We start from the raw sequence: 25,319 nt of genomic DNA on the forward strand, positions 1-25,319 counted from the left end.
TGGTATTGATAGGAAAATAACTTTGTCTCTCCATATTTGCAGACTGAAAAAGCTGCCTACATCCAACTCCTTCTCCTAAGGAGACTAAAACCTTCCATTCCCTCCTCAGTCTTTAGAGCTGTTGTTCAAGTAAAGATTCTTTCCATCTTGATTGGACAACCTGGACAAGCAGAATTAACCACAGCACCTCTTAATCCTTACGCCCTCCAGCGGCACTACTTGTTGCAGGAAACACAAAATGTGATCATGTCACACCAATTTGAATGCACTTCCACCGGCTAAACTTGTTCTAAACACTTCCAATTGGTTGATATAATTGCGAAGGTCTTACACCTTGGCCAGGACCACTGGAAAAATGTGGCAAAAGAGGACCAAAGTATGCAGAATGGTTTGCTAAATTATGCAGTAAGAATGGACACGTTTTACAACTTAATGCAGACAAATGTGTTGGAGTCTTATTTTCGTTATTTGCACATTTTAACACACATTATGCTATTTGGGAAACAGTATCACCAGTGCGAGCTTAGCATCTGAATACAGCAATGCACACCTGAAAGGTGACCCGTTAAATGTAAAGGTCTACCACATGGGGCACTTTTTAAAGTATGTTTGATTTGTTTGACCTACAGTATTTTTATTGTTGCAATCATGTTGTGCAGCAGATGGTGGTTTACATCCCAGGAGTAGCAAAGACACAATTATGCGAAAATGCAGATGTTTCCGAACCACATATTTAGTTTCCATATCAAAATAAAACGCCATGATTAAAAAGGAATCCGTAGTCGGCAGGATTCGAACCTGCGCGGGGAGACCCCAATGGATTTCTAGTCCATCGCCTTAACCACTCGGCCACGACTACTTCCCTTTGACTCAGTTGTTCACACTTATTAATGAGCTGAATTGTGCTCCACGGTATGGGGACACAGACGCTGGTTTACGAAGGGGAGGCGCAGAGAATAATAAGCACATCTTTCGGTTTGGAAAGTTATGAGCTGTGTACTCGAGAGAACCACCCAGAAAGGTGCAACAAGTGTTTAAGTTCAAAGAAAGTGGAGGGAGGTGCGAGTGATTGAGGAAGGAGTACAGAGAAAAGGGTACAGGAAGGGAAGGGTTAGGGATTGACAGCCCAGTGAGTGATAGTGTGTGGTATGGATTATGTTCAGGTGTGAGAAGAACCTGCAGAACATTGAGCATGCGCAATGCTGCTGAGCCCAGACATGTCCTTTTCTGGGTGAGTGTGGGAGGAGGGAGGGTCTCTGGTGTGATTCTCGCCTTCAATGCATCTTTTCTGGATTGTGATGGTCGTGCAGCTCTTGTTAGTGAAGTGCGTTCAGTGCAGCTCATTCAATAATGTGCGTGTTCTTCGGTGATGCATCTGGGTTGTGTGAGTTGGTGCAGGAGTATCTGAGCCCCTCAATGCCTTGGCCGGAAACTATGATGGGTCAGTGATGGTCTGCCTGTCTGAACGCCTCTGTCTACAATGACAGCCTTTCCGGTCTCAATAAGACTGTCTTAGGTGTGTGTATGCTCGTTATAATGGCCATTTATATATGTTTTCAAAACTGACTTTCAGCTCAGTCGGTTAGAGCGTGGTGCCAATAACGTGATGGTCCAGGGTTTGATTCCTGATTTTTTCATCATTAAAATTGGAAAGTCATGCTTTGCAGGACAAGGTGGTTAAAAACACCTCATAGGGTTATAGTTCATTCTGGTAATTTACTGGGCTCTGGTGGCTGATATTTGTACCAGGAACAGGGTGGTTATTTCTACAGCCATGTAAAGGGCACTGCAGGATAACAGCCCCCCTCTTTTTCTGTGATCCCCGCCTCCGTCATGTTTTCATGGGTGTCTCTGTTTGAATGGAGTCCCGCAACATAAGGTGACACTTTCTCTCAGAGAGTGGTGGCTCCTCTGCTTTGAGAGTGGTGGTCCCTCTGCTTTTCGGTAAGATGTCCAGAGGTCACAAGAGGAGAAGGGAAGAGCACATGTTATGAAGCATTATGACGCTAGACATGTGCAGTGTAGGGAGCTGACCAGGGCCCTGCTTTCAGCCCACAAACACAGGGTCCCAAACCAGTGTGTCACAGGCAGGCCCCGGCACACGGGTCCTCTCCTGACACCATCCTATCACGACCATGATATAGCAAGGCTAGAAATTGGGGACAGGGGCCCTCCTAGTGGCCCAGTTGCAAGGCAACACCTTCAGCAGGTTTGTCCTGCAAACAGGTTGCTAGAAATGGGGGTCTCTAGTTGGCAGAGATAGGTACCTTTGTCCAAAAAGGGACCCTTCTTCCTAGTCAGGATAAGGGAGTTACACTTCTAAAATAACCCCTGTTAACCCCCTTGGTATCTTGGCACGAGCAGTCAGGCTTATTCTAGAGGCAGTGTGTAAAGCATTTGCACTTAACCAACAGTAACACAGTGAAAGCATGACATAAGGATACCACACCAGTTTAGAAAAATATCCAATATTTTTATATATTTAAGACAAGACCAAAATTGATAAAAATCCACAATACAGTACTTAGAAATTATCAAAATAATCTTGAAATACTGTTCTTGAAGTCAATAGCTCTGTCCGGGGCTATCACGGCATTGTGAACAAACAAATCCAAAGAGTTCTGGCTGACCGGGGAATCGCGGGCCAGCTACGGTGTCGGGAAGACCCACCAAACAGAACCTTTAGAAATGCAGGGCATTGACGACCTCTCGTTAAGCTTCCAAAAGCACGGTGCCCGCAGGTGTGGGTTGAGGTCGGTGCAGGAGTTGTCGGGCCCTTGAAGTCACATGCGTTGAAGATCAAACGACTCGTGGTTGACGTCAGGAGCGCTGGTGTCAGCAGGCGTCGGGTGCTGCGGTGCAAAGTGCAGTGGTGCAGCCTGCGATGCCCTTAGGTCACGGTGCAAGCAGCAGCTCTATGGCGGCGTCAGATGGTGTCGTAGGTGAGACCAGGTTCGGTGTTTAAAGTGATGCATTGCTCCTCACAGTGCTGGCAAGTCATGGTGCAAGCAGAGGTGTCGTTGTTTCTGAGGCGCTGTCATTGGCTGACGAACTGGAGACGATGGCGCAGGCGTCGGTAGACAAAGGCTACAGTACGGGAAGAGGGCGGTGCATCGTATAACTTTACAAGCAGGCCCTCAAACCACTGTGCAGGCAGCGGCGTCAATGTTGGTGTGGAGCGGCATCAGGGATACCAAGGCCGCGTCGTGAAGCTAGGCGGTGTGGAGTGCGGTGCCCAAAGGTCACGATGAAAGCAGTGGTTCGGTGGTGGCATCAGCAGGAGTCGTTGCTGAGACCAGGGTTGCGGTGAGGCGTTGTGGCGGTGCCCTCTGCTGTGCCTTCAGGACACAGAGTCTGCAGTGTGGTCGTAGACGACGTCGGGTTGCTTTTCCTTCTGCTGCAGCATAAAACACTCAGTCCCCAGTGCTGAGGACAGAAGAACTTGAAGTCTTTGCTGTTCCTGAGACTTCTTGAACAGGGGCCAATCTCTACCTCAAGACCTTGGAGATACTCAAAGAAAGAAGTTGTAGAAAGTTCAGTCCATTCCTTTCACTACCCAAGACAGAAGCAGCCACTGCAGCCAACACAGCAAAGCACTCAGCTAAGTGGTACTTCCTCCTCACAGCTTTTCCAACTCTTCTTCTTATCAGTCTTCTTGGTTCAAAAGAGTTCTAAAGTTCAGGGGTTTGGGCTACACGTTTTATAGCTCAAAATCCTTGTCCTCTTAGGCAAAGGGTGTCTGTGCCCAGCCAGAACCAGTTCTGCCCTCTCTGGTGTTGCTTCCTTTGCAGGAGGTGGAGATGGCATTGTCAGAGGCAGACTAGGCCCATTAATGTGCAAGGAAATTTCCTCCCCGACTCTAAATGCAGCCCATGTCTATTCCGCCCTTTCCTGACCCACCTGGACTATCCGGAGCCACTCCTGCTCTCCAGCCCCAGCCCCTGTCATCCAAAACCCAGACAGTCAACCCCCAAACCCAGCAGAGGCACACTGGATGGTTAGGCAAGAATATGCCTTCTTTCTAAAAGGGGTATTTTCAAATACAGAATGCAAAAATCAACTTCACTAAAAGATGCATTTTGAGTCCAGGCATACTAAACTTTATTCTCCTACCTAATTCCCAGGGCCAGTTATGTTTATAAGATGTTTTAAGCAAACTGACCATTCTGTCCTATGGGGAACAGGTTGCCTTGCAATAGTGAAAAACAAAATGGTTCGTTATTCACTATCAGGACATGCCACATACACCAGGGCATGTCCTACCTTTTACATACACTGCACACTGCCCACAGGGGTACCTTGGGCCTAACTTAAGGGTGACTGATATGTAAGAAAAGGGAAGGTTAGGGCCTGGCAAGTGGGTGCATTTGCCAAGTCATCATGGTAGTACCAGACTACACACAGGCTCTGCAACGGCAGGCCAGAGTTACATTTACCGGCTGTTTGTGTGGGTGGCACAATCCAGTGCTGCAACTCACTATTAGTATTTGATTTACAGGCCCTGGCACACCCAGTGCACTTTACTAGGGACTGACACATAAATCAAATAGGCCAATCATGGAAACACCAATCCATAACACACTTTACTACAAGAGCACTTGCACTTTACCACTAATCAGTAGTGAGAAAAGTGCACAGAAACACTAAGCCAGCAAAAACAGAGTCAAAACCGGGAGGTAAAAAAGCAAAAACACAGGGGAAACACGCCAAAAGATGCCAAGTCTAGCACAGGCCTCCTGCCCTGCTGCCCATTCAGAGGCACCACAGGAAGCCCATTGTCTGGCAGCAGTCTTAAACCTTTCTGATGAAAAGCAACTTTCACACATTCAGCCCATTACAAGCTGCTAATAGCTGACTGAGAAGGAGGGCGGCAACTCAGGAGGGGTCTGTACAAAAAAGCTTCAGGACCTGGGTAATCTACTGAGAGGCAAACAGCCTTGAATGTGTAAGGTGTATGCAAATTAAAGGGGCCTCGCACATTGAATTTCTGCCCACTGCCTCCAAAATCCTAAAACCATCCCTGCTACAGGCATCAAGAAATGATCTGGTATATATTGATGCCCTTTATAATCATTGCACTCTTGTTTAGTTTAACATATGTATTGCGTACTTCGTCCACCAGTGTAAACATTGCAAAATGAATACAAATATTTCTAAAGAAACCCTTTGGAAATGTACTCAGATTTCCACACAACGCCTTACTTGTGCTGTTCACACTGTCCAACTGTAAAAGTGCTTCCATTTCTGCCTGGTTTTATTACCGCTCCCTCTCCACTCTTTTATTTGAATACCAATATGTACATATAATGGTATATGTTTTTCGTGACCCTCTTTGTAAGTTTTCCATTCCAATATCAGGTTTTCTTCTACAATATCTTGTTGGTAGGAACTGCGAAATATCACAGCTTTAGAGACAGAAAAATGACACCAGGCACAGTGCAGAAAAGTAGCTAAAGGAGGTGCTATTGCTTAGTTGGTTAAAGCGCCTGTCTAGTAAATAGAAGATCCTGAGTTCGAATCTCAACAGTGCCTGATGTTTTACACAACCTCATAGTAGAGGTATTGTTTGATAAAAACTCATTGTCTGCAAACCCAGTTGCTCCTATTATAATTATCCACATGCACACAATGCTCCTCCTTTGAAGCTGAAGATGTTTATGGTGTGTGTTGTACCACCAACCACCAGTTTCTTTAATTTTCAAAGCCAATCAGTTTGGTTTTGTGAAATGAAAAGATGTTTTTAAGCTGCACTCGCTTCAAAATACAACCTGGGCAGCAGTAATGCAAGCTTCAAACAACAGGTGCAGCACAGGCAGCACCAGAGTGACCTTCCATTACTGAGACTGCTACTGAACTGGCAAAAGAGGCTCAAGCTTCAGTGTCTCGTGAACAGGCACGGCACAGGCAGCAGCAGTGTAAACTTAGCTTTAGAGAACAGATGGTTACAGGTCAGGCAGCGGTGTTGCAAGCTTCACTTCCATGATAAGGCTGTGAGTAGGCCAAAAGTAGTGTTGGGGTGCAGAGGGAGCGGTAAGAAAAACCAGGAGGAAATGGAAGCACTTTTACAGGTGGACAGTGTGCACAGCACACGTATGACCTTGTGTGGAGAGCTTGGTACATTTCCAAAGGATTCCTTTAGAATTATGTGTCTGAACAGTTACTACCCACTTTAGAGAATAGTTTAGCATAATGTGTCCCAAGCTTGCAACTCCCTGAAGTGTTGTGTCTAGTTCTGCATAGTCCTCTTAGGGTATTGTGTCAAGTGCACAAAGTTCCACCTGGAGTTCTGGTAAGGTTTTCAAAACCTCACCAGGAGGATTGCTGCTACTTTTAAAATCCACGTCTGGCACATTGTCTGCTGATCTGGAGGGCACCTGCAGTGTAAGGTGTCTGGTACTGGAGGGTTCATCTAGAGTACTGTGCCTGTTATCACAGGCATGTCTAGCTTTTTGTACCCAGTTCTAGAGGCAACATCTGAAGTCTTTCTCTTGTCCTGGGGCCACCACAGTTGTAATGTGTCCAGAGCTGCAGATGGCGTCTTATTACTCAAGCCGTGTCTGCAGTATTGTGACCTGTTGTAGATGTCTCATCAGGTATATTTTGCTGATTTAGGAGCCCAGATTTGCAGTGTTGTGTTTTTTTCTGGTCAATGCATTTTGTGTGTTTTTTTTTTCAGTTTTGGACCCAAACCTGCTGACTGTCCCTATTTCTGGGTGCTCTGTCTGGGGTGTGGTGTTCAGTTTTTGTCTGAAGTGTTTTGAGTGCGTGGATAATGACATGGTGTGCTGTGTCCATCTGAAAATGCTGTACCCAAAGCACTGTGTCAATTTGTGAAGTCCACATCTGTGATATTGTGTTCACTTTGGGAGATTTCCACTGAAGTTTTCTATTGAGTTCTGGAGGCCTCTTCTGAAATATTGCGTCTTTTTTGGGAGAGTCTCACGGAGTATTGTCAAGCATCGCACACCTCATATTAAACGTAATGTCCAGTTCTCGCTGCCTGACCTAGAGGTGTGATACTACTCTTCGAAAGTTTGAATAACATATCTGTGAATCTTGGTCAGTTCTCTAGAACTTCTCTGTAGCATTGTGCTCTCTATTCGGGGGGCCACACATTTCCGGTGGTCACTTCTGGGGTCTGTGTCCAGTTCTGGAGGCCTTGGTTTGGTTTCCAATACCACTTTTTGTAAGTTCATATAATGTGTTGAATGATACATTAGAAGAATTATTATCAGGACCATTTTACTTTGTTGTGCACTCAGACAGAATTCAGCTATAAAGGACAGGTACAGGGACATTGTATGGAGCCCAAGTAGCTCGCCGTGATCGTATAGTGGTTAGTACTCTGCGTTGTGGCCGCAGCGACCCCCGTTCGAATCCAGGTCACGGCATTGCGGGTGGCAATGTCACGGTAGTTGAGCGATTTTTTTTCTTTCTTAATATACATTGTCAATATACCCAGTATTTTTTTAAATAACGTTTTGGTCGCAGTTCTGTTTTCTACAGTTAGTGATAAATTCAGCTTTAAACAAGAGAAGTAATGTCATTGTGATGACACAGCTGTACTGCAGTAGGGAAAGAGTGTTTTAATGAGGTGTTTCCTTTTAATGTACTCTTGCATATTGTAGCCCGTGTAATTGCGCTGAAACCGTTTTTACGGAATGCAGAAACATTTGCTTGTGTTATATTACCTTTTCTGTAAGAATGTTGTATGTTTCTGTAATGTTGCTTTATTTTACGCTCAGCCTAAAACTGCCATTAAAGACACGTCCAGATTAAAGGGTAAACATCTATCCCTAAAGTATGAATGGGGACTTCCGCCCCATAACGTGAATCCCGGCACCCGAGAAAGAGCTATTACTGTCCTATTAAAGAGAATGGGAGAGGTGTCCGTACTACTGTACTGGGGACATGAGGGGCTCAATATGTACTTTAAGGCTAGCATCACTGACCTCCTGCACAGAAGGCAGTGTCTTTTCATCGCCTGCGGATGTCAGCTCTGTCACTTCTCTTCATTTCCGGCATGGGTTGGACTGTGCAACATCTTTGTCTCCGTCAGGTTCAAGTACAGCCCGGTATGTTTAGCGATGACTACATCCTAAGATTCAGTATCTGCAAGGGTCAAGTGTGAACATCTCTTCTGTCATTGTTGACTTCATGTGGGGAATGCACGCCGTGAAGAACAGCGATGTATTGGTGGTTTGGGGGTTAGAACTCCCGCCTGTTACTCAGGTGTCACTGGTTCAATTCCCGGCCAATGCAGCTGTCTTTTTGAATCCATCATTATTTAGTATTTTTACCGTAGAAGTTTAAAGTCAATGCGGACTCGACATTGCTACATTATATGTAGGTTTGCGGTTTCTTTGAAGGGTGTATTAGCTGTGTGAAATTGTTCTTTCATAGTAGCTTCTGGAGCAGTTCTAAAAAAATCCACCCTTCAAGCCACGTGTCGGGTTTTAATGTGCGTAAAGCCTCGCTGTTTGTGATTACTGGCTTCACCACTTCTCTGATGACTAAACTCATCTTTTTAACAAAAGCAACAAAATGATGAAGGTTTGTGAAAATGCGGGACGATTCGGTACACGTGCTTAGAAGACACATTAAAAGGGACTCGAGGCGCTAAACCAGCTAGAGATCTGTCTGTGACCTCGACCCTGTCCAAGGGCCGGATCGCTCCCCCTGCCGCCAACAGCTCCCTCTGTACGTGTCATACCCCGCTGCTGCCACCGACAGGGTTCTAGCCTCCTGTACCTCCACCAGCACTCTGACTGCGGTTTGTTCCGACGCATGTTTTCTTAATCACTACCGTAAACTTGCCACTTGTAATTTTGCCTGCTTATTTCTCTGGTTTTCAGCCCTCCGCCACCCACCCCACCCCACCCCACCCCACCCCACCTCTTGCCTTCTGTGTCATTGTTTTCCTGCCACTTCCCTTGTGGCCACACCGCCATGGCTCCCTGCTCCCGCCATTTAAGGCGGCCTCTGCCAGTCAGTAGGGGTGACCTCGACCGGGTCGCTCACCCTGCCGCCAACAGCTCCCACTGTACGTGTCATACCCCGCTGCTACCACCAACAGGGTTCTAGCCTCCTGTACCTCCACCAGCACTCTGACTGCGGTTTGTTCTGACGCTTGTTTTCTTAATCACTACCGTAAACTTGCCACTTGTATTTTTGCCTGCTTATTTCTCTGGTTTTCAGCCCTCCGTCACCCACCCCACCCTACATCTTGCCTTCTGTGTCATTGTTTTCCCGCCACTTCCCTTGTGGCCACACCCCCTTGCCGCCCCGCCATTTAAGGCGGCCTCTGCCAGTCAGTAGGGGTGACCTCGACCGCTCCCTCTGTTCGCGCTCTCCCCCTGCTGCTGCCACCAACAGGGTTCTAGCCTCCTGTGCCTCGACCAGCACTCTGACTGCGGTTTGTTCCGATACTTGTTTTCTTAATCACCTCGCCCTACCTGCCGCACCGGACGTGACCACACAGCTCCTCCTACGCTCCCTTCGGGAATCCTCCTTCCCTGGGGAGGAGATGGTGCTAGAGGGGGGCGGGGGAAGCCCTCTGTGATTAGGGGGCTGCCCTCCTAATGGCCACTGCATGCCCTCGGGCAGTCGCATAGACAAAACATGGCAACAGGACCCCCCCCCACAACATAAGCATGCATCCCGCAAATAACACACTAGACACCAGTGTTAGATTGGGAAAAATCTGCTGCAGGTTTATTACATAGAACGTTATGTAATCATAGTGTGTTATCTTACGGGCGATCCAAGGGCAGGCCGCATTCTCGCCACCTTCCCGCCTGCTGAGACAGGCAGCACCGTGGCGAACCACCTATGTGCTGCCCCTTATGATAATGATTATACTCACGCCCCTTGCAGGGCGTAGCTAGGCAAACCCCCGGTTGCGCAGGCCCACAACCGCCCGAACGACTCCTGGGGCGCTGACACGGATTCCCGGAACCTCCCCTGAGGCCCCAGGTCTTAGGCTCTGGCACCCATATGTGCCCGCTGAGGTACAGTGCTGCACCTCTCTGCTTCCGGATCGCCCTGTAACTCCGCCTGCAACGAGAATTAAAACATTAAAACGTTCAAACTATCCCCCCCCCAAGCTGACACACAGGGTGAGAGGTCGGGAGGGAAAATGTGTGTCCCCGCTGGTGAGGTCACCACGACGCGTCCGGTGCGGCAAAGAGGCATGGAAAATGGCGAGGGGGACTTAAGTACCCTCGCCCAGCCTGCCGCACTGGATGTGATCACACAGCTCCTCCTACGCTCCCTTCGTGACTCCTCCTGGCCTGGGGAGCAGAGGGTGCTAGAGGGGGGCGGGTGAAGCCCTCTCTGACTCGTGGGGCCGCCCTCCTAATGGCCACTGCGTGGCCTCGGGCAGCCGCATAGTCACAACATGGCAACAGGACCCCCCACCCCACAACATAAGCATGCATCCCGCAAATAACACACTAGACACCAGTGTTAGATTGGGAAAAAACTGCTGCATGTTCATTACATCCAAGGTTATGTAATCATAGTGGGTTATCTTACGGGCGATCCAAAGGCAGGCCGCATTCTCGCCACTTGCCCGCCTGCTGAGCCAGGCAGCACCGTGGCGAACCACCTATGTGCTGCCCATTATGGTAATGATTATACTCACGCCCCTTGCGGGGCGTAGCTAGGCAAACCCCCGGTTGCACAGGCCCACAACCACCCGAAGGACTACTGGGGTGCTGACACGGATTCCCAGAACCTCCCCTGAGGCCCCAGGTCTTAGGCTCTGGCACCCCTATGTGCCCGCTGAGGTACAGTTCTGCACCTCTCTGCTTCCGGATCACCCTGTAACTCCGCCACAGTCTGGCCGACGGCAACCATCACCGTCCAGGCCCCCCACTACCTAGCTTCCTTCCTACCTGCAACCTCTTAGCTGGATGCTTCCTGCCGGACAGAAGAAAGGTCCACCCCACTGTGAGACGTGAAAACCGTTCCCCTCAAGGAGACCTAAGATGTTACATAAATCATTTATTGCCGGTCAAGGGAAAGTCACAACTGTTTCAGGGAGATGCTGGCGGCGGCCGGCCTCTCCTGTATTAAAATGGTGTAAGCATCTGTCTGAATGGCACAAGCTGCGTCAATGGGAGTACAATAGCAAAGAAAAACTTAAGGGTTGGCTTGGCCTGCCTTGAGAGTGAGATGCCGGGGATTCGGCCCTCACCGGCAGGTGGGAGTATCCAGCAAATTCGATGTACCTCTCGTGAAAAACCCTGGAGGAGACCTCGTGGTATACCTCAGGATGGACACGAATTCATACACACTGATGGGAGCGCGTAGCTCTCCGGGTAGAGGCATGGGAACAGCACCCCGCTAGCTCCGCTGATGGCAGACACAAGATTGCAGTGACTGTGTCCAACCCTGGCCTGAGATGCTACCAGTCCCCGAAGGTGTCACAGGTCCGGGTCCCCCTTACATGCTGGTCTGCCGTGCAACTAAGTCATGAGTTCACCCCGTGCACCTCCCTCACAGGATTTCACATGGCCGGGCAGGAACTCCTGTATGCTCGTGGGCAAGGTCGCCTCAACTCCGTCACTATAATGAGGCCGCCCGTGTATGGTACAGGGACTGCGTCACCATCGCTGGATAGGTGTCACAGGGGACTGCCGCTGCTCATCGACAGAACACCCCAATTAACACCCCACTCCACCCACGCCTTGCACTCTTTTCTACCTTGCACCATTCTACACTCCCCCTTGCACCCTTCTTCTTTCCGCCTTGCACCCTTCTCCCCTCTGCATTGCACCCTTCTCCCCTTCTCCCCTCTGCCTTGCACCCTTCTCCCCTCTGCCTTGCTCTGCCTTGCACCTTTCTCCCCTCCGCCTTGCACCCTTCTCCTCTCTGCCTGGCACCCTTCTCCTCTCCGCCTTGCACCCTTCTCCACTCCGCCTTGCACCCTTCTCCACTCCGCCTTTCACCCTTCTCCCTTCTGCCTAGCACCCTTCTCCCCTCTGCCTTGCACCCTTCTCCCTTCCGCCTTGCACCCTTCATTTACTAAAGAGAGTGGGACCCCCCACCACGGGGGCGTTTGTTACGCCCCTGTATGTGGCTCGTTAATGACCAGACTTATTTTTCAAGAAGGAAGAGTTGGAAAGCTCTTACCGTTTGGAAGGGTAGAGAAGTTCAGAATTTTTGTAATTATGGAGGAATTGTTTTATCATTAGAAAGGTTGTGGCTATAAACATTTTCAGAGTTGAGTTTAAAAAAAAACAACATATTAATGGAGAAATAGTAAGCTATGGCCAAGCCTGAACACAAGAGACTTCATTTAAGGCACTGTGTGACACAAAGTATAAAGTGGAAAATAGTTTACATTTAACATGAGTACATTAACTTTTAGCAGGCGATTTGTGAGATTTGTTTAGTGTGTATCCTGTTTATTGAAGGGATGACAATTTAAGCCTTTCATTCATTCTATCTGTGCAGAAGGGTTTTAATTTTGGCACATTCTGTACATTCCACATATGGTGAATATCTATCTTTTTATATAAAAGTATTTGTATTTGAGTAGCATATGTTTGGCTGATGAGAGATGTAGTTAATGTATGGTCTTCTGACTCACTAAAAACACTGATAATAACTCACGTTGAATTCTATTCCGTCGTTTTTAGCTCCATCTGTGCCTTAACACACAAGGATTAGTCGTACAGAAATCAGCCTTGGCCCTGCCTGAACAGAGCATTTCAACACAATCTGCCCGGCTATGTCCCCTCAAACTGGAAGAATAAGAAATCCCAGGTTTTTTTTGGCCTGCTTGTCCGAATTGGCTGGAAGAGTTTTTGTAAAATACCTGCAAAGATTTACAATTTTTGGGACTTAAAACCCACAGACATCCTGGGAGTATTCACCCCAAATTCTTGGAAATGGCTTTTATCCACAGCTGCTGGCTATGCCTTGCCCCACAGTCGCTCAGTTGTCCGCTGAAATCTTGATCTGTGGGGAATGCTCTCTCTGGGCCCCCACTCCCACCCTTGTCAGGGCCCTGAGCAGTGCTGGCTGCCTCCTGCTCTCTGGGGCCCCCACCCCATCCTCTTTCCAAGCCTCGCCGCTCTGACTGCAGAGAAACAATGTATGTTGATACTTTGTTTCTCTTCAGTCAGAGGGAGGGGGATCCGAGCAGGCTGCAGGCTGCACCTGCTTTGGAGAGAGGCTTGTTTCCGCGCAAGCCTCTCTCACAGCCCTCAGAAGAGCTGAGGGGGGGCCGGGCCCCCTTTATTTAATGAAGGGAGTGAGGCCCCCCCGCACTGCGGGGGCTGCGGGGGCGTTTGTTACGCCCCTGGTCCCAAATCAGTGTGTCACAGGCAGGCCACGGAACACAGGTCCTCTCCTGACACCATCTTATCACGACCATGATATAGCAAGGCTAGAAATTGGGGACAGGGGCCCTCCTAGTGGCCCAGTTGCAAGGCAACACCTTCAGCAGGTTTGTCCTGCAAACAGGCTGCTAGAAATGGGGGTCTCTAGTTGGCAGAGATAGGTACCTTTGTTCAAAAAGGGACCCTTCTTCCTAGTCAGGATAAAGGAGTTACACTTCTAAAATAACCCCTGCTAACCCCCTTGGTAGCTTGGCACGAGCAGTCAGGCTTATTCTAGAGGCAGTGTGTAAAGCATTTGCACTTAACCAACAGTAACACAGTGAAAGCATGACATAAGGATACCACACCAGTTTAGAAAAATATCCAATATTTTTATATACTTAAGACAAGACCAAAATTGATAAAAATCCACAATACAGTACTTAGAAATTTTCATTTATCAAAATAATCTTGAAATACTGTTCTTGAAGTCGATAGCTCTGTCCGGGGCTATCAGGGTGTTGTGAACAAACAAATCCAAAGAGTTCTGGCTGACCGGGGCATCGCGGGCCAGCTACGGTGTCGGGAAGACCCGCCAAACAGTACCTTTAGAAATGCAGGGCATCGACAACCTCTCGTTAAGCTTCTGAAAGCACGGTGTCGGCAGGTGTGGGTTGAGGTCGGTGCAGGAGTTGTCGGGGCCTTGAAGTCACATGCGTTGAAGATCAAACTACTCGTGGTTAAAGTCAGAAGCGCTGGTGTCGGCAGGCGTCGGGTGCTGCGGTGCAAAGTGCAGTGGTGCAGCCTGCGATGCCCTCAGGTCACGGTGCAAGCAGAGGCTCGATGGCGGCGTCAGATGGTGTCGTTGGTGAGACCAGGGTCGGTGTACAAAGTGATGCAGTGCTCCTCGTGGTGCCGGCAAGTCATGGTTGCAGCAGAGGCGTCGTCGTTGCTGAGGCGCTGTCATTGGCTGACGAACTGGAGTCGATGGCTCAGGCGTCGGTAGACAAAGGCTGCAGTGCGGAAAGAGGGCAGTGCATCGTGTAACTTTACGAGCAGTGCCCTCGAACCACTGTCCAGGCAGCGGCGTCATTGTTGGCGTGGAGCGGCATCGGGGATACCAAGGCCGCGTCGTTAAGCTAGGCAGTGTGGAGTGCGGTGCCCAAAGGTCGCGGTGAAAGCAGTGGTTCGGTGGTGGCATCAGCAGGAGTCGTTGCTGAGACCAGGGTTGCGGTGCGGCATTGTGGCGGTGCCCTCTGCTGTGCCTTCAGGACACAGAGTCTGCAGTGGGGTCGTAGACGACGTTGGGTCGCTTTTCCTTCTGCTGCAGCACCAAACACTCAGTCCCCAGTGCTGAGGACAGAAGAACTTGAAGTCTTTGCTGTTCCTGAGACTTCTTGTACAGGGGCCAAGCTCTACCTCAAGCCGTTGGAGATACTCAAAGAAAGAAGTTGTAGAAAGTTCAGTCCATTCCCTTCACTGCCCAAGACAGAAGCAGCCACTGCAGCCAACACAGCAAAGCACTCAGATAAGTGGTAGTTCCTCCTCACAGCTTCTCCAACTCTTTTTCTTATCAGTCTTCTTGGTTCAAAAGAGTTCTAAAGATCAGGGGATTGGGCTACACGTTTTATAGCTCAAAATCCTTGTCCTCTTAGGCAAAGGGTGTCTGTGCCCAGCCAGAACCAGTTCTGCCCTCTTTGGTGTGGCTTTCTTTGCAGGAGGTGGAGATGGCATTGTCAGAGGCAGACTAGGCCCATTAATGTGCAAGGAAATTTCCTCCCCGACTCTAACTGCAGCCCAGGTCTATTCCGCCCTTTCCTGACCCACCTGGACTATCCGGAGCCACTCCTGCTCTCCAGCCCCAGCCCCTGTCATCCAAAACCCAGACATTCAACCCCCAAACCCAGCAGAGGCACACTGGATGGTTAGGCAAGAATATACCTTCTTTCTAAAAGTGGTATTTTCAAATACAGAATGCAAAAATCACCTTCACTAAAAGATGTATTTTTTTACTTTGAGTCCAGGCATACTAAACTTTATTTTCCTACCTAATTCCCAGTGCCAGTTATGTTTATAAGATGTTGTAAGGAAACTGCCCATTCTGTCCTATGGGGAACATGTTGCCTTGCAATAGTGAAAAACAAAATGGGCCGTTATTCACTATCAGGACATGCCACATACACCATGGCATGTCCTACCTTTTACATACACAGCACACTGCCCACAGGGGTACCTTGGGCCTACCTTAAGGGTGACTGATATGTAAGAAAAGGGAAGGTTTGGGCCTGGCAAGTGGGTGCATTTGCCAAGTCATCATGGCAGTACCAGACTGCACACAGGCTCTGCAATGGCAGGCCAGAGTTACATTTACGGGCTGTTTGTGTGGGTGGCACAATCCAGTGCTGCAACCCACTAACAGCATTTGATTTACAGGCCCTGTCACACCCAGTGCACTTTACTAGGGACTGACACATAAATCAAATAGGCCAATCATGGAAACGCCAATCCATAACACACTTTACTACAAGAGCACTTGCACTTTACCACTGATCAGTAGTGAGAAAAGTGCACAGAAACACTAAGCCAGCAAAAACAGAGTCAAAACCGGGAGGTCAAAAAGCAAATACTCAGGGGAAACACGCCAAAAGATGCCAAGTCTAGCACAGGCATCCTGCCCTGCTGCCCATTCAGAGGCACCACAGGAGGCCCATTGTCTGGCAGCAGTCTTAAACCTTTCTGATGAAAAGCAACTTTCACACATTCAGCCCATTACAAGCTGCTAATGGCTGGCTGAGAGGGGGGGCGGCAACTCAGGAGGGGTCTGTACAAAAAAGCTTCAGGACCTGGGTAATCTACTGAGAGGCAAACAGCCTTGAATGTGTGAGGTGTATGCAAATTAGAGGGGCCTCGCACGTTGAATTTCTGACCACTGCCTCCAAAATCCTAATACCATCCCTGGCTATAGGCATCATGAAATGATCTGGTATATATTGATGCCCTTTATTATCATTGCACTCTTGTTTAGTTTTAACATATGTATTGCGTACTTCGTCCACCAGTGTAAACATTGCAAAATGAATACAAATATTTCTAAAGAAACCCTTTGGAAATTTACCCAGCTTTCCACACAAGGCCTTACTTTTGCTGTTCACACTGCCCAACTGTAAAAGTGCATCCATTTCTGCCTGGTTTTATTACCGCTCCCTCTCCACTCTTTTATTTGAATTCAAATATGTACATATAATGGTATATGTTTTTCGTGACCCTCTTTGTATGTTTTCCATTCCAATATCAGGTTTTCTTCTACAATATCTTGTTGGTAGGAACTGGAAAATGTCACAGCTTTAGAGACAGAAAAATATGCAGTGCCTCAGAGTGACACCAGGCACAATGCATAAAAGTAGCTAAAGGAGGTGCTGTTGCTTAGTTGGTTTACGCGCCTGTCTAGTAAATAGAAGATCCTGAGTTCGAATCTCAGCAGTGTCTGATGTTTTACACAACCTCATAGTAGATATTGTTTGATAAAAGACTCTTTGTCTGCAAACCCAGTTGCTCCTATTATAATTATCCACATGCACAAAATGCTCCTTCTTCGAAGCTGAGGATGTTTATGGTGAGTATTGTACCGCCAACCACCAGTATCTTTAATTTTGAAAAGCAAATCAGTTTGGTTTTGTGAATTGAAAAGATGTTTTTAAGGTGCACTCGCATCAAAGTACAACCTGGGTAGCAGTTATGCAAGTTTCAAACAACAGGAGCAGCACAGGCAGCACCAGAGTGACCTTCCATTACTAACACTGCTACTGAACAGGCAGAAGAGGTACAAGCTTCAGTGTCTCGTGAACAGGCACGGCACAGGCAGCAGCAGTGTAAACTTAGATTTAGAGAACAGATGGTTACAGCTCAGGTAGTGGCGTTGCAAGCTTCACTTCCATGATAAGGCTGTGAGTAGGCCAAAAGTAGTGTTGGGGTGCAGAGGGAGCGGTAAGAAAAACCAGGAGAAAACGGAAGCACTTTTACAGGTGGACAGTGAGCACAGCACAAGTAAGGCCTTGTGTGGAGAGCTGGGCACATGTCCAACGGGTTCCTTTAGAATAATGTGTCTGAACAGTTACTACCCACTTTTGAGACTAGTTTAGCATAATGTGTCCCAAGCTTGCAACTCCCTGAAGTGTTGTGTCTAGTTCTGCATAGTCCTTTTGGAATATTGTGTCAAGTGCACAAAGTTCCACCTGGAGTTCTGGTAAACTTTTCAAAACCTCACCAGTAGGATTGCTGCTACTTTTAAAAATCACATCTGGCACATTGTCTCCTGATCTGGAGGGCACCTGCTGTGTAAGGTGCCTGGTACTGGAGGGTTCATCTAGAGTACTGTGGCTGCTATCACAGGCATGTCTAGCTTTTTGTACCCAGTTCTAGTGGCAACATCTGAAGTCTTTTCTCTTGTCCTGGGGCCACCACTGTTGTAATGTGTCCAGAGCTGCAGATGGCGTCTTATTACTCAAGCCGTTGTCTGCAGTATTGTGACCTGTTGTAGATGTCTCATCTGGTATATTTTGCTGATTTAGGAGCCCAGATTTAAAGTGTTGTGTTTTTTTCTGGTCAATGCATTTTGAGTGTTTTTTTTCAGTTTTGGACCCAAACCTGCTGACTGTCCCTATTTCTGGGTGCTCTACCTGGGGTGTGGTGTTCAGTTTTTGTCTGAAGTATTGTGAGTGCGTGGATAATGACATGGTGTGCTGTGTCCATCTGAAAATGCTGTACCCAAAGCACTGTGTCAATTTGTGAAGGCCCCATCTGTGATATTGTGTTCACTTAGGGAGGTTTCCACTGAAGTTTTCTATTGAGTTCTGGAGGCCTCTTCTGAAATATTGCGTCTTTTTTGGGAGAGTCACAGGGAGTATTGTCAAGCATCGCACACCTCATATTAAACGTAATGTCCAGTTCTCGCTGCTTGACCTAGAGGTGTGATACTACTCTTCGAAAGTTTGAATAACATATCTGTGAATCTTGGTCAGTTCTCTAGACCTCCTCTGTAGCATTGTGCTCTCTATTCTGGGGGCCACACATTTCTGGTGGTCACTTCTGGGGTCTGTGTCCAGTTCTGGAGGCCTTGGTTTGGTTTCCAACACCACTTTTTGTAAGTTCATATAATGTGTTGAATAATACATTAGAAGAATTGTCATCAGTACCATTATACTTTATCGTGCACTCAGACGAAATTCAGCTATAAAAGTACAGGTGCAAGAATCATATACAGAGCCCAAGTAGCTCGCCGTGATCGTATAGTGGTTAGTACTCTGCGTTGTGGCCGCAGCAACCCCTGTTCGAATCCGGGTCACGGCATTGCGGGTGGCAATGTCACGGCAGTTGGGCGCTATTTTTTCTTTCCTAATATACATTTTTAATATACCAAGTATTTTTTTAAATAACGTTTGAGTCGCAGTTCTGTTTTCTACAATTAGTGATAAATTCAGCTTTAAACAAGAGAAGTAATGTCATTGTGATGACACAGCTGTACTGCAGTAGGGAAAGAGTGTTTTAATGAGTTGTTTACTTTTAATGTACTCTTGCATATTGTAGCCCGTGCAATTGCGCAGAAACCGTTTTTACGGAATGCAGAAACATCTGCTTGTGTTATATTACCTTTTCTGTAAGAATGTTGTATGTTTCTGTAATGGTGCTTTATTTTACGCTCAGCCTAAAACTGCCATTAAAGACACGTCCAGATTAAAGGGTAAACATCTATCCCTAAAGTATGAATGGGGACTTCCGCCCCATAACGTGAATCCCGGCACCCGAGAAAGAGCTATTACTGTCCTAATAAACAGTGGAGTACGCATGGGAGAGGTGTCCGTACTACTGTACTGGTAACATGAGGGTCTCAATATGTACTTTAATGCTAGCATCACTGACCACCTGCACAGAAGGCAGTGTCTTTTCATCGCCTGCGGATGTCAGTTCTGTGACTTCTCTTCATTTCCGGCATGGGTTGGACTGTGCAACATCTTTGTCTCCGTCAGGTTCAGGTACAGCCCGGTTGGTTTAGCGATGACTACATCTAAAGATTCAGTATCTGCAAGGGTCAAGTGTGAACATCTCTTGTGTCATTGTTGACTTCATCTGGGGAATGCACGCCGTGAAGAACAGCGATGTATTGGTGGTTTGGGGGTTAGAACTCCCGCCTGTTACTCAGGCGTCACTGGTTCAATTCCCGGCCAATGCAGCTGTCTTTTTGAATCCATCATTATTTAGTATTTTTGCCCTAGAAGTTTAAAGTCAATCATCATTGCTACACTATATGTAGGTTTGCGGTTTCTTTGAACGGTGTATTAGCTTTATGAAATTGTTCTTTCATAGTAGCTTTTGGAGCAGTTAAAAAAAAACCCACCCTTCAAGCCACGTGTCGGGTTTTAATGTGTGTAAAGCCTCGCTGTTTGTGATTACTGGCTTCACCACTTCTCTGATGACTAAACTCATCTTTTTAACAAAAGGCACAAAATGATGAAGGTTTGTGCAAATGCGGGACGATTCGGTACACGTGCTTAGAAGACACATTAAAAGGGACTCGAGGCGCTAAACCAGCTAGAGATCTGGCTGTGACCTTGACCCTGTCCAAGGGCTGGGTCGCTCCCCCTGCCGCCAACAGCTCCCTCTCAGTGGCGGCTGGTGACATTTGAAAGTGGTGAGGCGTAAAATTATTGTCATACTGAACCACTGCGAGCGAGCCCGGCCTACCCGTCCCACTTAGGGCAAACATAGCAAACTGGCAGTTTGTGCTGGACTGTTCCCATGAGGAGCAGGTTCAAGACTGATATGCATATGACTAGGTCCAAACTAGGATTCCACAGTGAGCAAAAGAGCAATGGATTAAACCCAGCTGTCTTCACTGAGGGTGAGTGGTTGAAAAGATTCAGCACTCCGTCCATCATCTTGTGTTTATTACAGAAATCGCAGCACTTGGTCTCTCTCTCTCGTCTTCCCTGACTCGTCTTCTCTCTTCCCTTATCCTTCTAACTCTTCTCTATCTTTCTGTCTTTTTCTTTCTTTATACTCCTCTCCTGCTCTATCTTCATCTTCTATTCTTTCTCTTTTACACTTCTGTCTCTCCCCTCTCTTCCTCCTTCCTCTTTCGTTCCCTCTCTCTTTCTCCACCTCCCATTATTTACCTGTCTTGCTCTTGCTTACTCTCTCTGCTTGCTCACTCTAGTCTGCCTCTTTCTCCTTTCTTTGTGGTTTGTATTTTCCTTTCCCTCCGTATCTCCTGTCACTCTTTCCATATATTTCTCTCTCCTCCAAGTGCTCACACTTTTTCTCCTCCCCTCTTCCACTACTTTTCTCTCTCTCCCTCCACACGTTCTATTCTCTCCCTTATCTTTCTCTTGTCGCTCTCTCACCCCTCCTGCATACTCCTCCCACCCCTTAATCAGTACTGAGTCGGCACCTTATCTTCTTAGACCTTACCCTTACTCCATAAACTGAAGACCCAGCACTCTCTCAGTGCCTTAACCACATGGCTGCTGCCATGATTTTTCCCGTATGCTGGAAATTGCTATTCTGCTGCTTTCATGACGAGCTCAGCTCGTCATCAGCACACGACACCCGTGGGTGATGACGAGCTGAGCTCGTCATCAGCAGCGAAAGGGTTAAACAACACATGCTTTTGAATTAATGGTATTTACTATAACAAAAGTATGAAAGGCGGAGTTGGATAACAGCGTGTAATCTGAGACAGTTTAAACGTAGAAGATTCAAAGATTATTACAAACGTAATGTACATTTGGTAAAGGAATTATGGGGATTCTAATATGAAAACACAATTACAATCTTCATGTGAGCATTTACAAAGATCGCTTAGCATAATAAACAAAGTGGACTAAATCATGGCTTTAGATTTCTGTGCTCAAAGTAAATATGTAAATACGCGGCCTGTATGCCGACAGGTGTACAGTCCACCTGCTGTAGACAGAACAAAATTGGTTTTGGTATCAACACACCTAGTAGTAGCTGAAGGGGAGATTTGGTAGTAGGCTCCGCCAGTGTTACCTGAGATTGAGAATACACAATAAATAAACGCAAACTGTCTCATATTAACAAAGTAAAACAAGGGTGGAACACTGCTGTGGGCTAACCACATATATTATGTGTGCGTGTGAAGACAAGTGTCACCGCATGTCATACACACAGAGGCATGAACAAAGGCACACAACGCCCTTCTCATTCGTGTTTGTTACTCGAGCTACTTGCTTAACACAGGTATGGTGTGCACAAAAATCCGAACCGCCTGCAGCTTGACAATATCCCTGTTGGTTAACCTAACCTCCAACAAGAGTGGTGAACCCCATCAAAATGTGTGCTTTCCACAGATAACGCCAGGCCACATCATTTCCAGATCGGAATTGCAAGACGTTTTATATGTGCATATACACGACTGACCACCTTTTAGCTCACTGGAAGTAAAAGCAACAGAACTGGTCATTTCAAAGTATCATAACATCCTCCACAAACATATGTTTAAAAGCAGCAGTCAGTTACTTGAGATTGAGAAGGAGTCGTTAATCCAAAAGTGTCTATATAAGGTGGAATGCTATGCATCACAGAACATTACACCAATTGGAATTATAAACACCAGATTGTGGAAACATGTCCGCTCTTTGCCCCTAATTATCCAAAAAAAAATCGGCACAGTTTTTATTCGTCTTCGCTTCCACGTGCACACTAGAAATAGAGACGCCACCCATCTTCTTCATACTAAACCCGAGAGGGCCTTTTATTCAACTTGGTACTGGGGTCAAGGGCAGTCAGAGTTTGTTTGCAAAAACGTAACCCCATCCAGTCATTTTAACCTCAAGCTGAAATGCGCTGGCTGCAGGACGGAGCACTGTGCATCACCTGCAATTCCCAGGTTAAATGTGCCGTTTGCATGACATCTCAATATTCACTTAGCGCTCTCGCTGCTTTGATCTGGAGTGAAGTCCACTACACACTGTCTCTCTTACTCAATCTTATTTCTGTACTACTGGCAAGCATTTTTTGTTTCGTTCTTAATACATTACATTTATTAACTCTATAAATAAACATAAAAAACTTACCTTGGCAATGGCTTCCCGAGTTCCCGCTCTGACTCTCGAGTCCCGAGACTGCTCCCGCCATCCTGAAATTCGAATGCCTCCGCTCTCGTCACTGAAGGCTGCAGGCAGCCTCCCTCCCCTCCATGGCAGCCGGCGCTGATTGGTTCGGCCGGCTGCCCTAAACACGTCATTCCACTTACTCTGCATCCTGCAGAACGGAGAGTGGGAGGAGGCTTGGGGGAGCGGCTTGCCCTCTGTTGCTAATACTGTCTGTTTGGACAGCCTCTCAGGCTGTCCAAACAGTCCGTATTAACAACATTGGGCAAGCCACTCCCCCAAGCCACTCCCCCCTGCCCTGAGACTCGAGTCGAGTTAGTAACCAGGAAGGAAGTTCTGTTCTACTGACTGCAGTGCTTTCTCGCCGTGCGAGAAGGGCAGGCAGAAACAAATGGTAGTTATAAATAAATAACTACCATTTGTTTCTGCCTTCTTCTCGCACGGCGAGAAAGCAGGGGGGGCAGCGCCCAAATGCCCCCATGGTAGAACCGCCACTGCTCCCTCTGTATGTGCCCTACCCCGCTGCTACAGCCAACAGGGTTCTAGCCTCCTGTGCCTCCCAGGGGCGGCTGGTGACATTTGAAAGTGGTGGGCGTAAACTAATTTGCATATTGCACCACAGCGAGCGAGCCCGAACCACCTTGCATCCATCCATACATCATTCATGCACCCACACATCCTGCATCCATACATCATTCATTCATGCATCCACCCACCCATCCTGCATCCATCATTCATTCATGCATCCACCATTCATGCATCTATCCACCCATCCTGCATCCATCATTCATGCATCCATCCACCCATCATGCATGCATCCATCCATGCACCCATCCACACAGTGACAGCATTAATGGCCGACAGCAAAGTTAAGGCATCAATTAGATCTCAAATAATCCCTGCGTCCTGTTGTCCAAACACCTCCACATGTCAATTCTTACCCACCAAGGGTTCAATCTAGCGTTGGAACTGTTTTATTTTCCATAGCTATTCCCATAGTTTTAGTAAAATGAGCATCAACAAAATTACCAGAAGCCCCAGATTCAATCATTGGCTGAATCTTAATATTTGCCCTTTCTGCAAACTAACTCTATAAACAAAAACAAATGCCTCTGTGCTTTTTTTCACTATTTGGGTCAAGAAGATCCGGGGCACTACATGAAGAGAACTTGAAAGTGTGGCCTCAATCATTAATAGGTCTTCTCTTTTTCGACGTAATGACTTTCACTTGTATAACTTCTAATTTGGATTTCAGGTTTCATGGGACAGTCTTTTAAAAAGTGGATGATTTTACTACAATACATGTAAAGTTTCGTTTTTCATCTTTTTGCCCTATCGTCTTTATCAACAGCACCCCATGTACATTGGCTCTGGAAATGAAGGAGTCTTAACAAACAGAGGCCGCAGTACGAGGGAGGGAGAGAGCTCTGCCCCCCCCAGACAGGGGGTTATGTACCCGGGCTATGTATTGACCAGCCAATCCATTATGCTTTCTTTGCCCGCGGATTCCATCTGCTTCCCTACATTACTTTCTAATTTCTCACATTTAAAATTCTCAATTTTGTGATGCCATAACCTCATATAGCTAGGAGTCATGCATTATTAAACGAGGACAAACAAAAAATATCAAAACTATATGTAAACTGTAAAAGATAAAGTTCTTGCGCTCGAAACCACGACCATAACTGTCTCAGGTTCTGCTGAGTGAATTGAGCAGGATGACAGTCTGCGTGTACGTGCTCTTTCGCAACAGAAGATAAGATACAAATGGTGTCTCTAGGTTCGATTATTGCCACGAGCGGTACCGGACCTGAGAATATTTTTCGGCAGCCTACGCAGCGACCCTACATACATGACTATTCCCTGCTGACGAGAGGTAACAACCTCGAAACAGGTGTCCAGGGATGGCCAACGCGACAGTGATTTTTGCTCAAGACTCTGGCAGAGGCGTACTCGCTGAAGCTTACTTCATGGACCACAATGCTTTGGGGTAACACGCTGGTAGGACAAGCAGTGTGCGACCATTTGGACCTTATTGCATCATCATGAGTTCATTAATGTTTTCAATGTCATGTTCCGGAACACAAAGTTCTAAGAAATTTTACATAATGGAGTCAGTAAATATTCTACTGCGACAAAATTAAACACACATTAAAAAATGAATAGGGGAGTATTTATTATATTTGTGTATAATATGACCTATGATGCACGATTGATTTTGTTCGAGACAAAACCATTGGATCACCTGTGTTGTAACTATTTACTAATTTACACGCTATTCTACTTCGGTAGTAAATGCGCCGGTACACTTTTGTGTGCTACCTGTACAGTACATTGTAATTGAAAATAGAAAAATACACTGTGGCCAGTACGGGGATCGAACCCGCGACCTTGGCGTTATTAGCACCACGCTCTAACCAACTGAGCTAACCGGCCTCGCCGAAGTAATGAGTGACACGTCATCAGAGGAGGCGTCCTTGCATCACTCTATGTGCTTTCCGTGACTCTCCAACACGTTCAGTAATGGCGAGTCTGTTTCCCGCCTCTCGCCCCTCAGTTTCACCGTCTACAGAAGAGCTCCGTGCCACGAGGCATGCTCTATCAGGACACATTTTAACCCTTCACGTCCTCTCTCCTCCTCTCCACACACACTTGCCACAGTCTCACCCCTTCACTCTCCCCAGGGGGTCTTTCACAGGCTCGCGCGCACACTTCCGTGCTCTACACGGTTACACATCTCAGGCATAAAGCATCAACCCCTAAAGTGTTGCTCTTTTTAGGGCTCGCCTGTTGTGCGCAGCACAGCTGGCAAGCTATATAGGGGCTTATCCAGTCTTTATCCACACCACCACTGGCTGGC

General features: G+C 47.2%; 2 non-coding genes across 2 annotated transcripts; both read right to left on the reverse strand.

Annotated features, from left to right (window-relative positions):
• Window positions 1-777: 777 nt before the first annotated feature.
• On the reverse strand, window positions 778-859 carry TRNAS-AGA (transfer RNA serine (anticodon AGA)). Its single transcript has one exon. It is a non-coding gene; the product is annotated as a tRNA-Ser (tRNA).
• A 23,962-nt stretch (window positions 860-24,821) lies between these two features.
• Window positions 24,822-24,895, reverse strand: TRNAI-AAU (transfer RNA isoleucine (anticodon AAU)). Its single transcript has one exon. It is a non-coding gene; the product is annotated as a tRNA-Ile (tRNA).
• Window positions 24,896-25,319: the final 424 nt, after the last annotated feature.

Source organism: Lissotriton vulgaris, chromosome 12 (genome assembly GCF_964263255.1).
Source record: "Lissotriton vulgaris chromosome 12, aLisVul1.2, whole genome shotgun sequence".
Taxonomy (NCBI): domain Eukaryota; kingdom Metazoa; phylum Chordata; class Amphibia; order Caudata; family Salamandridae; genus Lissotriton; species Lissotriton vulgaris.